General features: G+C 38.9%; 3 non-coding genes across 3 annotated transcripts; 1 reads left to right on the top strand and 2 right to left on the bottom strand.

Annotated features, from left to right (window-relative positions):
- Positions 1-8059: 8059 nt before the first annotated feature.
- Positions 8060-8133, bottom strand: TRNAN-GUU. The gene has a single exon. It is a non-coding gene; the product is annotated as a tRNA-Asn (tRNA).
- A 6553-nt stretch (positions 8134-14686) lies between these two features.
- Positions 14687-14762, bottom strand: TRNAK-CUU. Its single transcript has one exon. It is a non-coding gene; the product is annotated as a tRNA-Lys (tRNA).
- Positions 14763-17570: 2808 nt separating this feature from the next.
- On the top strand, positions 17571-17654 carry TRNAL-CAA. Its single transcript has one exon. It is a non-coding gene; the product is annotated as a tRNA-Leu (tRNA).
- The last annotated feature ends 509 nt before the right edge of the window (positions 17655-18163 follow it).

Raw genomic sequence — 18163 nt, 5'->3', positions numbered from 1 at the left:
CATTGCATAGGACGCCCCCACTCACATGTCTCCACATGCACAATTTAGTGATCACATTGTTTATATCATATACAAAAGTGGGCCGCATCCATAGTGTCCCCAGAATAAGGTACTCAGCCTTATCCTTATACTATAGATCATTTTGACTATATACTTGAACTTGATCCACTCTTATGTCTCTACATATAATTCAAGTAATCATACTATAGCCAGAGTGTTCTTAGTTTATTGGATTTAGATTAATGATAGTAAAGTTCACTTTATTCAATAACAATTTTTACTGAATAAACATCAATAATAACTTTATTGAAAATAGAATATATCTTTGTTTACAAACTATGAGTTTTAGGACATAAAACCCAACAAACTCCCACTTGGACTAAAACTCTAGTTGGGTTTTATAACGTTGAGTAGAGAGAAATACAATAAACTAGGGCATCACATACTGATGTCTTTTCTCCCACTTGCCCTAAATTACATAACTCGTAGTCCTAGACTCACTAGGTGCCCTTCAAACACTTTAGCCGTGAGGGGCTTTGTAAATGGATCAGCAATGTTGTGCTCTGAAGCTATCTGTGTGACGATCACATCTCCTCGTTGCACAATCTCCCTTATGAGATGATATTTGCGCTCAATATGTTTTCCTCGCTTATGGCTTCTTGGTTCTTTTGAATTTGCAACTGCTCCACTGTTATCACAATAAAGAGTGACGGGAAGATGCATATTTGGAACGACTTCCAAATCAGTTAAGAACTTTCTAAGCCATACAGATTCTTTCGCTGCTTCACAAGCAGCAACATACTCAGCCTCCATGGTGGAATCAGCAATGCAACCTTGCTTTATGCTTCTCCATATTATTGCTCCTCCGTTCAGAGTGAAGACAGATCCTGATGTCGATTTCCTCGAATCTACATCGGTCTGAAAATCTGAGTCAGTGTACCCTGTAAGGATCAGATCCTTAGCACCGTACATTAACATATAGCCCCTCGTTCTCCTAAGATACTTGAGGATATTCTTAACGGCAGTCCAATGAGCACGTCTCGGATTGGACTGATATCTGCTGACAATTCCCACAGCATAGCATATGTCGGGTCGGGTACATAGCATGGCATACATCAGACTACCGACCGCTGATGCATAGGGAATGTGTTTCATATCCTCAACTTCTTGAGGTGTCTTAGGACTTTGTTCCTTCGACAAATGAACTCCATGCCTGAAAGGTAATAATTCTTTCTTGGAGTCCTGCATCTTATATCGAATCAACATTTTGTCGATGTACGATGCTTGAGACAATGCTAGTGTTTTGTTCTTGCGATTCCGAACAATTTGGATTCCAAGAACAAACTGAGCCTCTCCCAAATCTTTCATTTGGAATTGTGTCGCTAGCCAATGCTTAATGTCAGTCAGAATTCCCACATCATTTCCAATGAGTAGGATATCGTCAACGTACAACACCAGGAAAGCTACTGTAGAGTTGACTATCCTTTTATAAACACAAGGTTCGTCAACATTCTGTTTAAAGCCATAAGATTTGATCGCAGTATCAAACTTTATATTCTAGGATCGAGATGCTTGCTTCAACCCATAAATGGATCTTTTAAGCTTGCAAACCCTTTGCTCGTGATCCTGTTCAATGAACCCCTTTGGTTGAGCCATATAGATACTCTCTTCAAGATTGCCGTTTAGAAAAGCTGTCTTAACATCCATTTGCCAAATTTCATAATCATAAAATGTGGCAATAGACAAGAGTATTCTTATTGATTTAAGCATAGCAACAGGAGAGAAGGTTTCTTCATAGTCCACCCCCTCTCTTTGGGTATAACCCTTTGCTACTAGTCGTGCTTTAAAGGTCTGTACCTTACCGATTTGGTCTCGTTTCCTCTTATAGATCCATTTGCAACCAATAGGTTTTACCCCATCCGGTTGATCTACAAGTTCCCAGACTGAATTGAAGTACATTGACTCCATTTCAAGATTCATGGCTTTAATCCACTGATCTCTATCCTCATCATTCATTGCCTGTTTATAGGTCAATGGATCCTCAACGCCATCATCAGGTATGATGACTTGAGTTTCTGCCAAACCCAAGTAACGATCGGGTTGAGTTATAACCCTCCCACTACGTCGAGGCATTCTCAACTCTTGAGAAGGATGTGATTGACCAGAAGTGTCACCTCCATCAACAACTCTGGTTGAAGGACCAGCTTGATCAACAACTCTTGTTGTTTTATCAGTAGCTTCTTTAGAAATCTCACTTAATACTAGTTTGCTACGAGGTTGATGATTTCTTACGTGGTCTTCCTCTAAGAATGTAGCGTTCGTTGATACAAACACTCTATTTTCTTGAGGATCATAAAACAAACCACCTTTCGTCTCTTTGGGGTATCCTACGAATAGACATAATTTTGAACGACGTTCTAATTTCTTGGGATTTTGCAACAACACATGTGCTGGACATCCCCAAATTCTGAAGTGACGTAAACTACCTTTACGCCCTTTCCATAACTCATAAGGTGTTTCTGAAACACTCTTAGTAGGAACCATGTTCAAAATGTATGTAGCAGTCTCCACTGCATATCCCCAAAACGGATCGGGTAATTGAGCGAAACTCATCATAGACCGAACCATGTCTAATAGAGTTCTATTTCTCCTTTCTGATACACCATTTTGTTGAGGCATACCAGGGGCTGAGAGTTGAGACCTTATTCCATGTTCTATCATATAGTCCTGAAATCTTAAATCCATGTACTCTCCTCCTCGATCTAATCGAAGTGTTTTAATAGTTTTACCTAATAGATTCTGAACCTCAGTCTTATACTCTCTGAATTTTTCAAGAGCTTCGGACTTGTGATGCATTAGGTAAAGATAGTCATACCTTGAATAATCATCAATAAAACTGATGAAATATTCATACCCTCCTCGTGCTTTGACATTCATTGGACCACAGAGATCTGTATGCACGAGTTCTAAGGTTTCTTTGGCTCTATAACGTTTTTCGCAAAATGATCGTTTAGTCATTTTACCCTCAAGACAAGACTCACATGGAGGTAAAGAATTGTCTTCTAACTTATTTAGAAGTCCTCTTTTAACCAATCTCTCAATCCTATTGAGATTAATGTGGCCTAGTCTTAAGTGCCAAAGATAGGTATTAGGAGAAATCTTTTGTCGTTTATTTTGAGTTTCAGCTGTTTTAAACATCTCAGTATTTAAAATAGCTTTTGTTTCGCTCGGTTTTAACATATATAAGTTGTTTTCTAGTTTTGCAGAACAAATATGTATACCTCTTTTGCAAATGAACACTTCATTGATTTCAAAAGATACTTTATACAATTGTTCTAATAAACAAGAGATAGATATTAGATTTCTTTTCATTTCAGGAACAAAAAGTGCATTATCTAATATAATGAATCTATAGTAAAGAGTGTTGATAGTTATATATAGTAAATAGTTATATGTGGTAAAACTATATATAGTAAACTAAACTAAACTATATAAATATATTAGTTAGAGTCTTGCATTTTCTTCTAGATCGAGTGTGTGCGTTGTCGTGCGATCCTAACAACTGGTATCAGAGCTAGGCGAAATTTGCCACGATCTGTGAAGATGGAAAGTTCAAAGATTGGAATTGATAAGTTCGATAGATCCGATTATTTTTACCAGAAAGATCTTCACGAACCCCTGTTGGGGGTAAAGCATGATATCATGAACACGAAGCGATCTGATTTCGGTTTATGGAAGATGGAGATTGAAGATTATTTCTACTAGAAAGATCTTCATGAACCCTTGTTGGGGTAAAGCATGATATCATGAACACGAAGCGATCTGATTTTGGTTTATGGAAGTTGGAGATTGAAGATTATTTTTACCAAAAAGATCTTCACGAACCCCTGTTGGGGTAACATGAACACGAAGCAGTGGTGGAATGTATTGTCGTGCGATCCTAACAACTAGTAGTCTTGCATTTTATTTTAGATTGAGTGTGTGCGTTGCCATGCGATCCTAACATTTGGTATCACAGCTAGGCGAAATTTGCCACGATCTGTGAAGATGGAAAGTTCAAAGATTGGAATTGATAAGTTCGATAGATCCGATTATTTTTACCAGAAAGATCTTCACGAACCCCTGTTGGGGGTAAAGCATGATATCATGAACACGAAGCGATCTGATTTCGGTTTATGGAAGATGGAGATTGAAGATTATTTCTACTAGAAAGATCTTCATGAACCCTTGTTGGGGTAAAGCATGATATCATGAACACGAAGCGATCTGATTTTGGTTTATGGAAGATGGAGATTGAAGATTATTTTTACCAAAAAGATCTTCACGAACCCCTGTTGGGGTAACATGAACACGAAGCAGTGGTGGAATGTATTGTCGTGCGATCCTAACAACTAGTAGTCTTGCATTTTCTTTTAGATTGAGTGTGTGCGTTGCCATGCGATCCTAACATTTGGTATCACAGCTAGGCGAAATTTGCCACGATCTGTGAAGATGGAAAGTTCAAAGATTGGAAACATTTGGTATCACAGCTAGGCGAAATTTGCCACGATCTGTGAAGATGGAAAGTTCAAAGATTGGAATTGATCTTCACGAACCCCTGTGGTGGAAATGCGTTGCCATGTGATCCTAACAACTGGTATTAGAGCTAGGCGAAATTTTCCACGATCTGAGAAGATTTCTGGACGTTTTTTAATATATTCAAAGATTGGAATTGAGAAGCCACGATCTGTGAAGATTGGGATTGAGAAGTTCCATGCGTTTTTTAATATATTCAAAGATTGGAATTGAGAAGTTCCATGATCCGATTTCCATAAAAATCTTCACGAACCAGTATGGAAATGAAGGAAGGTTTGAACCTGAACAATAGATAACGATTGCCATCACTAATGAGAGTTTGAACCTCTGACCTTGTGGTTAAGAGACACACACTCTAACCATTTGACCTATTCCAACCAGTTATTTAAAATTGTCCGAGCTCACCACTAGTAGATGTTGTCTGCTTTGGCTCGTTACGTATCGTCGTCAGCCTCACGATTTTAAAATGCACCTACTATAGAGAGGTTTTCTAGATTCCTCGCTGGCAGTCTACTAGGGAGAGATCTCCACACCCTTATAAGAAATTTTTCATCTTCTCTTCAATCGATCTGGAATCTCACAATCCACCCCCTTGGGGGCCAGCGTCTTCGCTGACACACCGCCTGATGACTAGCTATGATATCATTTGTAACATCTTAAGCCCACCGTTAGCAGATATTGTCCACTTTGGTGCATTACGTATCACCACCAGCCTCACGGTTTTAAAATGCGTCTATTAGGGAGAGGTTTTCACACCCTTACAAGGAATGATTCATTCCCCTTTCCAACCAGTGTAGGATCTATTAAAAAGTAGTCAGGATGGCCGAGTAGTCAAAGGCGCCAGACTCAAGTTCTGGTCCTCGTAAGAAGCGTGGCTTCAAATTCCCCTTCTGACAAAATTCAGATTATTGTGTGTTAGTCTAATGGCTAGTGAAATTGAATAACATCTACTACTATCATGGTTGGGGGAGGGTTATATCATAAAATGATATGAACTTCTTTTGAGATCTTTTTTTTTCCTTTTCGAATTTAATTACAATACATGGTGATGTTTCCATATAAATAATAAGCAAAAGAGAGTGAACAAAACAGTAAGGCAACTTACTTGGTTGGTTGGCCTTAGCGGGCATTTCTCTACTTTCAGATTTGCTAAGCTTTCGTTCCTCGAAGTTGTTCCAAAGGTTACCGGTTGTCGTTTTCTATTAGAGCGTTCATTTCATTTCATTAACATTTCACATTTATAATGTAGTTTAACTTGAATTCATGAAATAGTGCATCATACTGCCCTTATTTATCTTAATTATGGTCAAATCAGCTTCGGGAGGGTAAAAAACGTAGACGTTGGTGTCATAATTGCGAAACTGAGCATTTTAAACGTAAGGAATACCCACAACCAAGCTGTGCTATGAAGCCGAGTCGTTCTTTTTGCTGCAAGTTGACGTGTGGCGCAATAAGAAGCTGATTCGTGTGCAGGCTAAATTGGGTCGTGGCACGGGTCAAGGGACGATTGCTGGGCTGCGACATGGGTGCTGGGCTATTGCAGGTGGGTCTTAGGTAATTGGCTTCGCCATCGACTATCAGGTTTTGGGCTACAGACGTTGTGGGTTGGATGGGCAGACGTGGGATCTCGGGTGCTGGGCCACTGAGCTAGGCTGCAGACATTGGGTTGGCTTGGCTATTATAATTGTGCCGTGAGCGTGTGTTGGATTGAACAAATGGATTGGCAGTGGGTTGTAGGTTAGAGTCTGACCCAGATCTGGATTTGAATCTAGATTCGACGGATTCGTCTTCTTCGCCCGACTCAACGCGATTTTCTAGTTTTCATCTCTCTTCTCTCTGCTGCTATTTCTTGATGGTGTTAATACAACACAAGCGAAAGCAATTTGGATCTTAGACACTCTAAGTACATCGATTATAGTAAATTAGCTAGCATGTTCATAAGCATTAGAACTCAAAGATGGTGTTAATACAACACATGCGGAAGCAATTTGGATCTTAGGCACACTAAGTACATCAATTATAGTAAATTAGTTATCATGGTCATAAGCATTAGAACTCAAAGGAGTTTGAGTACTAACCTTTTGTAGTTCAAATTTGTTTTTCCTCACGAACCGATTTCAAACCACTACTAGTATCTTTCCTACTATTCTTCGGCCTTAGAACGAGATTGTGGAATTCGGTGAGTGACTAAACTAGGAAGGGATTTAATATATGTGAAGAGAGAGTTTGTGATGGATTTTGTGAAGGTTTTTTTCCAAGAAGGTTTCATGTACCGTGACTCCATTTATAGAGTCATATTTAAATGCTCATGCAAATTTGAGATTACCAAATTTTGACACTCAAAATTCCACTCAAATTTGTTCGATTATGTGGCAAACATGCAAGTTTGGTTAAACCATATATTGACACTCACTCGTACATGGATTTTTACATTGAGTGAAGTCAACATGTTGATTTTCTCCATTTTAATTCAACAATTAATTTAAATAATTAATTTCAAATTAAAGTAATATTAAAGGATTACTTAAACAATCTAATAAATATTTAACATTAATTCAAATGTCAATCCGAATCAATTCGAGCCCATATTGATTATGAATCCCTATTCATAATTAAAATATTTAAATCTTATTTAAATATCTCACATTCTCTGTTTTTCTTTAATTTCCAATTAAAACAAAAATGTGATTAAATATAGTGTATATATTTAGAGCATATTCCCTAATTTGAATTCGAACTCACTTGTCACACTGTTCTATGGTTTAGTCTGATATAAGCTAACAGGGGGACCTCTCTACTATCCCTAAAAGCGGGTAGGAGTGAATTCCATCTTGCACCCTATGTCCCCAGCTATTCACCTAGTCTTACCCATGAAATGGGAGACTTATTGAGTCGGCGAACCCCTAATTTGAATTCGAACTCACTCGTCACACTGTTCTATGGTTTAGTCNTAGAGCATATCCCCTAATTTGAATTCGAACTCACTCGTCACACTGTTCTATGGTTTAGTCTGATATAAGCTAACAGGGGGACCTCTCTACTATCCCTAAAAGCGGGTAGGAGTGAATTCCATCTTGCACCCTATGTCTCCAGCTATTCACCTAGTCTTACCCATGGAATGGGAGGCTTATTGAGTCGGCGAACTCGAGCAACTCTCACTCATGTAAATCTAAGAATAATTCCAAATAAACAGGAGTTCATAGTAAACTCAGGATTAAGATCGAGTTATCTAGGTCACCGAATGAAAAAAAAAAAGTTTCAATAGTAAACGACATTATAAAGTGAGTGATTTTCTTCATGGTCTGATCTTATGCAATGAGCACAGGACACCCGAACTCACATGTAAAATTTAGTGATCAAGTTGTTTATATCGTAAGGAACACTTGATTGTCATCGCTAGATAGAAGGAGGTTTGAACCTCCGACCCCTTGTTGGGGGTAAGAGTTGGATACTCGTTAAATCGTAAGGAACACTTGATTGCCATTGCTAGAAGGAGGGTTTGAACCTCCAACCTTGTGGTTAACAACCACACGCTCTAACCAACTGAGCTATTCCAGCTAGTTGATTAAAATTTTCTAAGACAACTACTAGTAGATATTGTCTGCTTTGGCTTGTTACGTATAACCATCAGCCTCACGGTTTATAAACGCATCTACTATGGAGAGGTTTTCCAGCGTCCTCGTTGGAAGTCTACTAGGGAGAGGTTTCCACACTCTTATAATAAATGTTTCATCTTCTCTCTAACCGATCTGGGATCTTACAATCTACCCCCTTGGGGGACCAGCGTCTTCGCTGGCACACTGCCTGGTGACTAGTTATGATACCATTTGTAACAGCTCAAGACCATCGCTAGCGGATATTGTCCACTTTAGTGCATTACGTATCACCATCAGCCTCACGGTTTTAAAATGTGTCTACTAGGAAGATTATTCCACACCCTTAAAAGAAATATTTCCTTACCCTCTCCAACCACCAGCAGATATCTTCCCTTTTGGCCTGTTATGGATCGCCATCAGCCTTAGTTTTAAAATGCGTCTATTAGAGAGAGGTTTCCACAACCATATAAGGAATGATTCATTCCCCTCTCCAACTGATATGGAATTTATTAAAAAGTTGTTATGATGGCTGAGTGGTCTAATGTGCTAGACTCAAGTTATGGTCCTCGTAAGAGGGCATGGGTTCAAATTCTCCTTTTGACACAATATAAATAATAAGCAAAAGAAAGTCAAGAAAAAAGCTAAACTATGATCATCATTTTAGCATACATCGTAAAACATCATCAAACGTCATCATATAACTCATACACATCATCATACATCATATATCAAAAATCATATTAATAAAGAATAAAGGACACGTGCCTAGTGTCTATCCTATAGTAAGCCTATTTACGTGGTTGGCCTTAGCCGACATTTCTTTACTTTCTGATTTGCTAAGCTTTCGTTCCTCAAAGTTGCTCCAAACGGTACTGGTTGTCGTTAGTCGAGGGGTTCTTTTTACTGTAAGTTGACGTGTGGCGCAATAAGGCACTGACCCTTGTGCAAGCTAAATCGGTTCAAGGGACGATTACTGGGTCGCGGCATGGATGCTGGGCTACAAACGTTGGGTTGGGTTAGCTATTATAATTCGGTCGTGAGCGTGTGTCGGACCGAACCAATGGAGTGGCAATGGGTTGTGGGTTTGAGTTTGACCTAGATGATTCTGATCTAGATCCAACGGATTCGTCTTATTCGCCCGACTCAACGCGATTTACACACGTTATTCAAGCATATAAAGCTTACCCTCTAGTGTATGTTGGATCGTCGATGGTCTTTTTTGTGTCGTGAACCAAGCGTTTCAACGTCGAGTTTGGTCATTATAGGATATCAAGTAAAAGCTATAAAGGGAGGGGGGGGTTTGGAACCTCCGACCTTGTGGTAAGCCGCACGCTCTAACCAACTAGGCTATTCCAGCTAGTTATTTAAAATTGTCCGAGCCCAGCACTAGTAGATGATGTCTACTTTGGCTCGTTACGTATCACCGTCAATCTCTCGATTTTAAAACGCACCCTACTATGGAGAGGTTTCCTAGCGTTCTCTGGCAATCTACCAGGGAGAAATTTCCACACACCCTTGTTGGGGGTAAAGCTAGATACCATGACCATGAAGCAATGGTAGCTCAAGGATCGACATGTCTTAGGATTGATCCGATTGACGCTATCCAAGAACGTGTTCAACATATTTATAGGGATTGTCAATATGCTTCAAATACCTTACCTAAAAAATACTCTTAAGGAACACTTGATTACCATCACTAGAAGGAGGGTTTGAACCTCCAACCTTGTGGTTATGTTAATATGCTTCAAATAACTTCCCTTCGGAAACACTTGATTACCATCGATAGTAGGAGGGTTTCAACCTTGTGGTTATGTTAATATGCTTCAAATAACTTCCCTTCGGAAACACTTGATTACCATCGATAGTAGGAGGGTTTGAACCTTCGACCTTGTGGTTATGGGCCACACGCTCCAACCAATTGAGCTATTCCAGCCAGGTAATTAAATATTTCGAGCCCACAAGATGTTGTCTGCTTTCACTCGTTCGTATAGCCGTCAGCCTCACAGTTTTGAAACGCATCTACTATGGAGAGGTTTACCAGCGTCCTCGTTGACAGTCTACTAGGGAGAGGTTTCCACACTCTTATAAGAAATGTTTCATCTTCTCTCTAATCGATCTGGAATCTTACAATCCACCCCCTTGGGGGCCTAGCGTCTTCGCTGGCACACTGCCTGGTGACTAGCTATGATACCATTTGTAATAGCTCAAGACCATCGTTAGCAGATATTGTTCACTTTGGCGCATTACGTGTCACCATCAGCCTCACGGTTTCAAAATATGTCTACTAGGAAGATTATTCCACACCCTTAAAATAAATGCTTCCTTACCCTCTCCAACCACTAGCAGATATCTTCCATTTTGGCCTGTTATGGATCGCCGTTAGTCTCAAAGTTTTAAAACACGTCTATGAGCAAAAGGTTTCCACACCCTTATAAGAAATGGTTCATTCCCCTCTCCAACCAATTTGAGATCTATTAATTGGTAGTTAGGATGGTCAAGTGGTCTAAGGCGCCAAACTCAAGTTCTATTCCTCGTGATAGGGTATGGGTTCAAATCCCACTTTTGACACAATTCAAATTATTGTTATAAGCATTTGCTAAAATGGATAACATGTACTACTACCACCATGGTTGGGGGTGGTGTTTTTGTTTAAAAATATCTTTATTTACCATCAAATGATATGAACTTATGAGATCTTTTAGCTTTCGAATTTAATTAAATTAAATGGTGATGTGAACTATGAGCATCATTTTAGCATGCATCGTCAATCAATACATCATACAATATATGTCCTACATTATATTAATAAAGCATAAAGGACACATGTCAGTGCAACTAGGCACGTTTTGTCATACATCAAACTTAGCCTACCCTATAGTAAGGTTACTTACTTGGTTGGGCTCAGCTGGCATTTCTCTACTTTCGAATTTGCTAAGTTTTCATTCCTCAAAGTTGCTCCAAACGTTATCAATGGGTTTCCTATTAGAGCATTCATTTCATTAACATTTCACATTAGTGTAGTTTAACTTGAATTCATGAAATAGTGCATCATACTGCCCTTATCTATCTTACTTATGAACATTTCATATTTATAATGTAGTATAATTTGAATTCATGAAATAATGCATCATATTAACCTTATTTATCTTAATTATGGTCAAATCAGCTTCGGGAGGGTAAAAAACGTAGGGGTCGGTGTCATAATTCCAAAACTGAGCATTTTAAGCCTAAGGACTAGGCGCAGCCAAGCTGAGCTATGAAGCTGAGGGATTTTTTTTGCTGCAAGTTGACGTGTGGTGCAATAAGGCGCTGACGCGTGTGCAGGCTGGGTGCTGGGCGGTTGCCTGTAGGTCTTAAGTAATTTGGCTTTGCCATGGACTGTCAGGTTTTGGGCTGCATGCGTTGCGGGTTGGATGGGCAGACGTGGGATCGCGGGTGATGGGCCACTGAGCTAGGCTGTAGACGTTGGGTTGGGTTGGCTATTATAATTTGGTCGTGAGCGAGTGTTGGACCGAACCAATCGATTGGTAGTGGGTTGTGGGTTAGAGTCTGACCCAGATCTGGATTCGGATCTAGATCCGACGGATTCGTCTTCTTCACCTGACTCAGCACGATTTTCTAGTTTTCATCTCTCTCCTCTCTGCGGCTATTTCTTGATGGTGTTAATATAACACATGCAGAAGTAATTTGGATCTTAGGCACTCTAAGTACGTCGATTATAGTAAATTAGCATGCATGTTCATAAGCATTAAAACTCAAGGAGTTTGAGTACTAAACTTCTGTAGTTCAAATTCTTTTTTCTTCATGAACCGGTTTCGAACCACCACTAGTGTCTTCCCTACTATTTTCCGGCGTTAGACCGGGATTGTGGAATCTGTTGAGTGACTAAACTAAGAAGGGATTTAGTATATGTGAAGAGAGAGTTATATTTGAATGCTCATGCAAATTTGAGATTACCAAATTTTTACACTCAAAATTCCACTCAAATTTGTTGGATTACGTGACAAACATGAAGTTTGGTTAAACCATATATTGACACTCAATATTCCACTCAAACTAGGATTTTTCCATTATGTGAAGTCAACCTTTTGACTTTCTCCGTTTTAATTCAATAATTAATTTTAAATTAAAGTAATATTAAATGATTAAACATTTTAATTAATATTTAACATTAATTCAAATGTCAATCCCAATCAATTCCAATTCCAGCACATATTGATTATGAATCCTTATTCATAATTAAAATATTTAAATCTTATTTAAATATCTCAAATTCTCTCTCTTTGTTTAATTCGTAATTAAAATAAAAATGTGGTTAAATATATCGTATATATTTAATGCGTATTCCCTAATTTGAATTCGAACACTTTGAACTCACTCGTCACATTGTTATATGGATTAGTCTGATATGAGCTAGCAGGGGGACCTAATGGACCTATAGATCATAGGCTCCAACGATCCGAGATTAACCAGGTAAACTCATTAACCTTGTTAAACAACATTCGTTAACTACTAGGACACTCCACTATAGCCTAGTAGTTACACTTCCCTCACTATAGATATATCTCTATCCATTTGATATAACCATGATTAGTAAGTCGATCCTTCACAGGTTGTTTGTAACTAGAGATGGGTCAATTTACCGTTTTACCCGTGAAGTTACTTCTTGTTCCTTATGTCCCACTGATCCTCTGATGAACAATTGGTTTGTGGTCCAACCAGTAAACCGAATCCCTCTTAGGCCAATGAGAGGGTGTGACCCCTTGTTCAAGACATGGAGTCAGTACGTAAGGGAACAACCTCTCTACTATCCCTAAAAGTTGGTAGGAGTGAATTTCATCTTGCACCCTATGTCCCCAGCTATTCACTTAGTCTTACCCCTGAAATTGGAGACTTATTGAGTCGGCGAACTCGAGCCATTCTCACTCATAAAAATCTATGGATAATTTCAAATAAACAAGAGTTCATAGTAAACTCAGGATTAAGATCGAGTTACCTAGGACATTGAATGAAAAAATAAGTATCAATAATAAACGACATTATAAAGTGAGAGTGATTTTCTTCATGGTCTGATCTTATGCAATACTCATTGCATAGGACGGCCCAACTCACATGTCCCACATGTACAATTTAGTGATCACATTGTTTATATCATATATAAAAGTGGGCCGCATCAATAGTGTCCCCAAGATAAGGTACTCAGCCTTATCCCTGTACTATAGATCATTTTGACTATATACTTGAACTTGATCCACTCTTATGTCTCTACGTATAGTTCAAGTAATCATACTATAGCCAGAGTGTTCTTAGTTTATTTGGTTTAGATTAATGATTGTAAAATTTACTTTATTCGATAACATTCTTTACTTAATAAACATCAATAATAATTTTATTGAAAATAGAATATGTTTTTGTTTACAAACTATGAGTTTTATGGCATAAAACCCAACATTTCTGATGTTCTTTCTCATCGTTTTCCTCTTGTAACTCTTTGTTGGACTCTATGCTTTTCTTTCATGAAGTCTCGTGGCTTGTAGATGCCTAAAATGACACCTCTATGAGCTTCTTAAAACCTAAAAATTGAATCTGGATTTCGACGACACACGACGTTATTCAAGTGTATAAAGCTTACCTCTCGTGTATGTGGGATCATCGGTGGTATTTCTGTGTCATGAACCAAGCGTTTCAACGTCGAGTTTGGTCATTGTAGGTGTGAGTTCTAGGTTATGGAGTGATAAGATAAGGAATCAATACAAGGGGAATAAGATTCGGATTACCTTGTTGATCGAATATCTCAAGGCAAGAAGAACGCTTGATTGAGATTCGAATCACTCCACAAGCAAGATTGATCATGTCTAGCTTGAATGATTCTTGTTGATTAAATATCTCAAACACTTGTAACCCACCCAAAATTTGTAACATTCATACTTAATGACCATAATTAGCCATTATGTAAATGTAACCTAAAGTAAATAAAATGTCTTAAAATACAATAACTCTAAATTACTCTAATCTCACATCTTCATTAAAGTATATTGTATGAATGATGTCTCTTGGTTCATATCATGGAGTCTACTGCTTATAATCTCACATCTTCATTGAAGTATATTGTATGAATGATGTCTCTTGGTTCATATCATGGAGTCTACTGGTTATTTATAGCTTAGTTGACGATTATACATAGAAAAACTATATATATGCTAAATGACATAAAGTGGGAAAGCTATATAATGGTAGATGGTTATGGAAAATTATCTATTATCTAACCAAACATTTCTCAAGCGTATAAAGCTATATATATTGGTAGGAAGATTATCTTTACCATGACCTTGATGTCGACATGTCTTAGGATAAGCTGGATACCATGACTATGAAGCAAGGGAAGCTCAAAGATCGACATATATTAGGATCGATTCGATTGACGCTATCTAGGAACGTGGTGTTCAACATATTTATAGGTATTGTCAATATGCTTCAAATTCCTTAAAATCTCTTAAGGAACACTTGATTACCTTCACTAGAAGGAGGGTTTGAACCTCCGATCTTGTGTGATTAAGAGACACACGCTCTAACCAACTGAGTTATTCCAGCCTGTTAATTAAAATTTTTCGGGCCCACCACTAGTAGATGTTGTCTACTTTGATCGTTACGCATAGCCGTCAGCCTCACGATTTTAAAATGTATCTACTGTGGAGAGGTTTTCCAGCGTCCTCGTTGGCAGTCTACTAGGGAGAAGTTTCCACACTCTTATAAGAAATGTTTCATCTTCTCTCTAACCGATTTGGGATCTTACAATCCATTCTCTTGGGGGCCAGCGTCTTCGCTGGCACACTGCCTGGTGACTAACTATGATACCATTTATAACAGCTCAAGACCATCTAGCAAATTTGTCCACTTTGGCGCATTACGTATCACCATCCGCCTCACGGTTTTAAAATGTGTCTACTAGGAAGATTATTCCACACCCTTAAAAGAAATTCTTCCTTACCCTCTCCAACCACTAGCAGATATCTTCCATTTCGGTCTCTTATGGATCACCATCAACCTCAGTTTTAAAATGCGTCTATTAAGAGAGGTTTCCACACTCTTATAAGGAATGGTTCATTCCCCTCTCCAACCGACGTAGGATCTATTAAAAAGTTGTAGGATGATTGAGTGTTCTAAGGTGCCAAAATCAAGTTTTGGCCCTTGTAAGAGGGCATGGGTTCAAATCCCACTTTTGTCACAATTAAAATTATTGTGTTACTCTAATGGGCTAGCAAAAATGGAAAACATCTACTTATTACCATGGTTGGGTTGTTATCATGAAATGATAAGAACTTTTTAGAAATCTTTTTACCTTTTCGAATTTAATTACAATAAATCGTGAGGTTGAGATATAAATAATAAGAAAAAGAGAAAAAAGCTAAATTATGATCATCGTTTTAGCATACATCATCAACACATCATCAAACGTAATCATATAACTCATACACATCATCATACATCATATGTCAAGCATCATATTAATAAAGAATAAAGGACACGTGTCAGTGCAACTAGGCACGTGTTGTCATACATCAAACAATTGCCTACTCTATCCTGTAGTAAGGCTATTTACTTGGTTGACCTTCACCGGCATTTCTCTACTTTCGGATTTGCTAAGCTTTCGTTCCTCGAAGTTTCTCCAAACATTACCGTTTGTCGTTTCCTATTATAGCGTTCATTTCATTTCATTAACATTTCACATTTATAATGTAGTTGAACTTGAATTCATGAAATAGTGCATCATATTGGCCTTATTTATCTTAATTTTGGTCAAATTAGCTTCGAGAGGGTAAAAAATTGTAGGAGTCAATGTCAGAATAGGCAAACCGAGCGTTTTAAGCATAAGGACTATGTGCAGCCATGCTGAGCTGTGAAGTCGAGGGGTTCTTTTTGTTGTAAGTTGACGTGTGGCGCAATAAGGCGCTGACCCTTGTGCAGGCTAAATTGGGTCGACGTGCGGGTCAAGGGACGATTACTTGGTCGCGGCATGGGTGCTGGGCTATTGCAGATGGGTCTTAGGTAATTGGGCTTCGCCATGGACTGTCAGGTTTTCGGCTGCAGGCGTTGCGGGTTGGATGGGTAGACGTGGGATCGTGGGTGCTAGGCTGCTGAGCTTGGCTGCAAACATTGGGTTGGGTTGGCTATTATAATTGGGTCGTGAGTGTGTGTTGGACCGAACCAATGGATTGGCAGTGGGTTGTGGGTTTGAGTTTAACCGAGATCCGGATTCGGATCTAGATTCGATAGATTCGTCTTATTCGCCCGACTCAACGCGATTTTCTGTTTTTCATCTCTTTCCTCTCTATGGCTATTTCCAACATTCTTTCTCATCGTTTTCCTCCTCTAACTCTCTGTCGTGTATGTTGGATCATCGATGGTGGGTTTGAGTTTAACCCAGATCCGGATTCGGATCTAGATTCGACAGATTCCTCTTATTCGCCCGACTCAACGCGATTTTCTAGTTTTCATTCCTCGTCTACTCTTTGTTGGACTCTCTACTTCTCTTTCACAAAGTCTTGTGGCTTGTAGATGCCAAAAACGACACATCCATGAACTTCTTAAAAACTAAAAATTGAATCTGGATTTTTTTTTTGACGACACACGACGTTATTCAAGCACAACTAAAGCTTACCTCTCGTGTATGTTGGATCGTCGATGGTCTTTTTTGTGTCGTGAACCAAACGTTTCAACGTCGAGTTTGGTCATTATAGGTGTGAGTTTTGTAATAGTAGAGAGCTATATCAAGTAAAGCTATAAAGGAAGGTTTGAACCTCCAACCTTGTGGTTAAGGTCACACGCTCTAACCAACTAAGCTATTCCAACCAGTTATTTAAAATTGTCCGAGCCCAGTACTAGTAGATGTTGTCTGCTTTGGCTCATTACTTATCGTCGTAAGCCTCACGATTTTAAAACGCATCTACTATGGAGAGGTTTCCCAGCGTCCTTGATGGCAGTCTACTAAGAGAGGTTCCACACGCTTATATGAAACGTTTCAACTTCTCTCCAACCGATTTGGAATCTCACAATCCACCCCTTTGGAGACCCAACGTCTTCGCTGGCACACCGCCTGTGACTAGCTCTAATACCATATTTCAAACCCACCATTAGCAAATATTGTCCACTTTGACGCATTACGTATCACCATCAGCCTCACGGTATTAAAATGCATTTACTAGGAAGATTTTTCCACACCCTTAAAAGCAATGCTTCCTCACCCTCTCCAACCGCTAGCATATATCTTCCTTTTTGGCCTATTTTGGATCGTCGTCAACCTCACACTTTTAAAATACGTCTATTAGTGAAAGGTTTCTACACTCTTACAAGGAATGATTCATTCCCCTCTTCAACCAATGTGGGATTTATTAATAAGTCGTTGGGATGGCCAAGTGGTCTAAGGTGCCAAACTCAAGTTTTGGTCCTCGTGAGAGGGCGTGGGTTCAAATCCCACTTTTGACAAATAGATTGGCTATTATAATTGTGTTGTGTTGGGTCGAACTAATGGATCTTTGTCTCTTTCTCATCGTTTTCCTCCTTTAACTCTTTGTTGGACTCACTGTTTCTTTCTTGCATTTTCTTACGAGTGTGTGTGTAGTGTGATCCTAACAAGGTGAAATTCACCACCATCAAGATCCGAGGTCTTCACGAACCAACCACTGTTTGGGGTAAAACATAATACCATGACCACAAAGCAGTGGAAGCACAAGGCATCTTCTTTTTCTTGTTCTTTGGGTTCATCTAGATCGAGTGTGCAAGTTCCTATGCGATTCTAACAATTGGTAAGGCAAAATTTACCACGATCCGTGAAGATGGAAAGTTCAAAGATTGGAATTGAGAAGTTTGGTGTTCAACATCTTATAACACGATGGAATGTTAAAAGAAGATTGGAATTGAGAAGTTCGATGACAAGATTTCAGTTTATGGAAGATGGAAATTGAAGCAGGCTATTAGGAATGTGGTGTTCAACA

The sequence above is a fragment of the Cucurbita moschata genome, unplaced genomic scaffold (genome assembly GCF_002738365.1).
Source record: "Cucurbita moschata cultivar Rifu unplaced genomic scaffold, Cmos_1.0 Cmo_Scf00047, whole genome shotgun sequence".
Taxonomy (NCBI): Eukaryota; Viridiplantae; Streptophyta; class Magnoliopsida; order Cucurbitales; family Cucurbitaceae; genus Cucurbita; species Cucurbita moschata.
The sequence above is the reverse complement of the archived record's forward strand: the minus strand, read 5'-3'. Positions and strand labels throughout refer to the sequence as shown.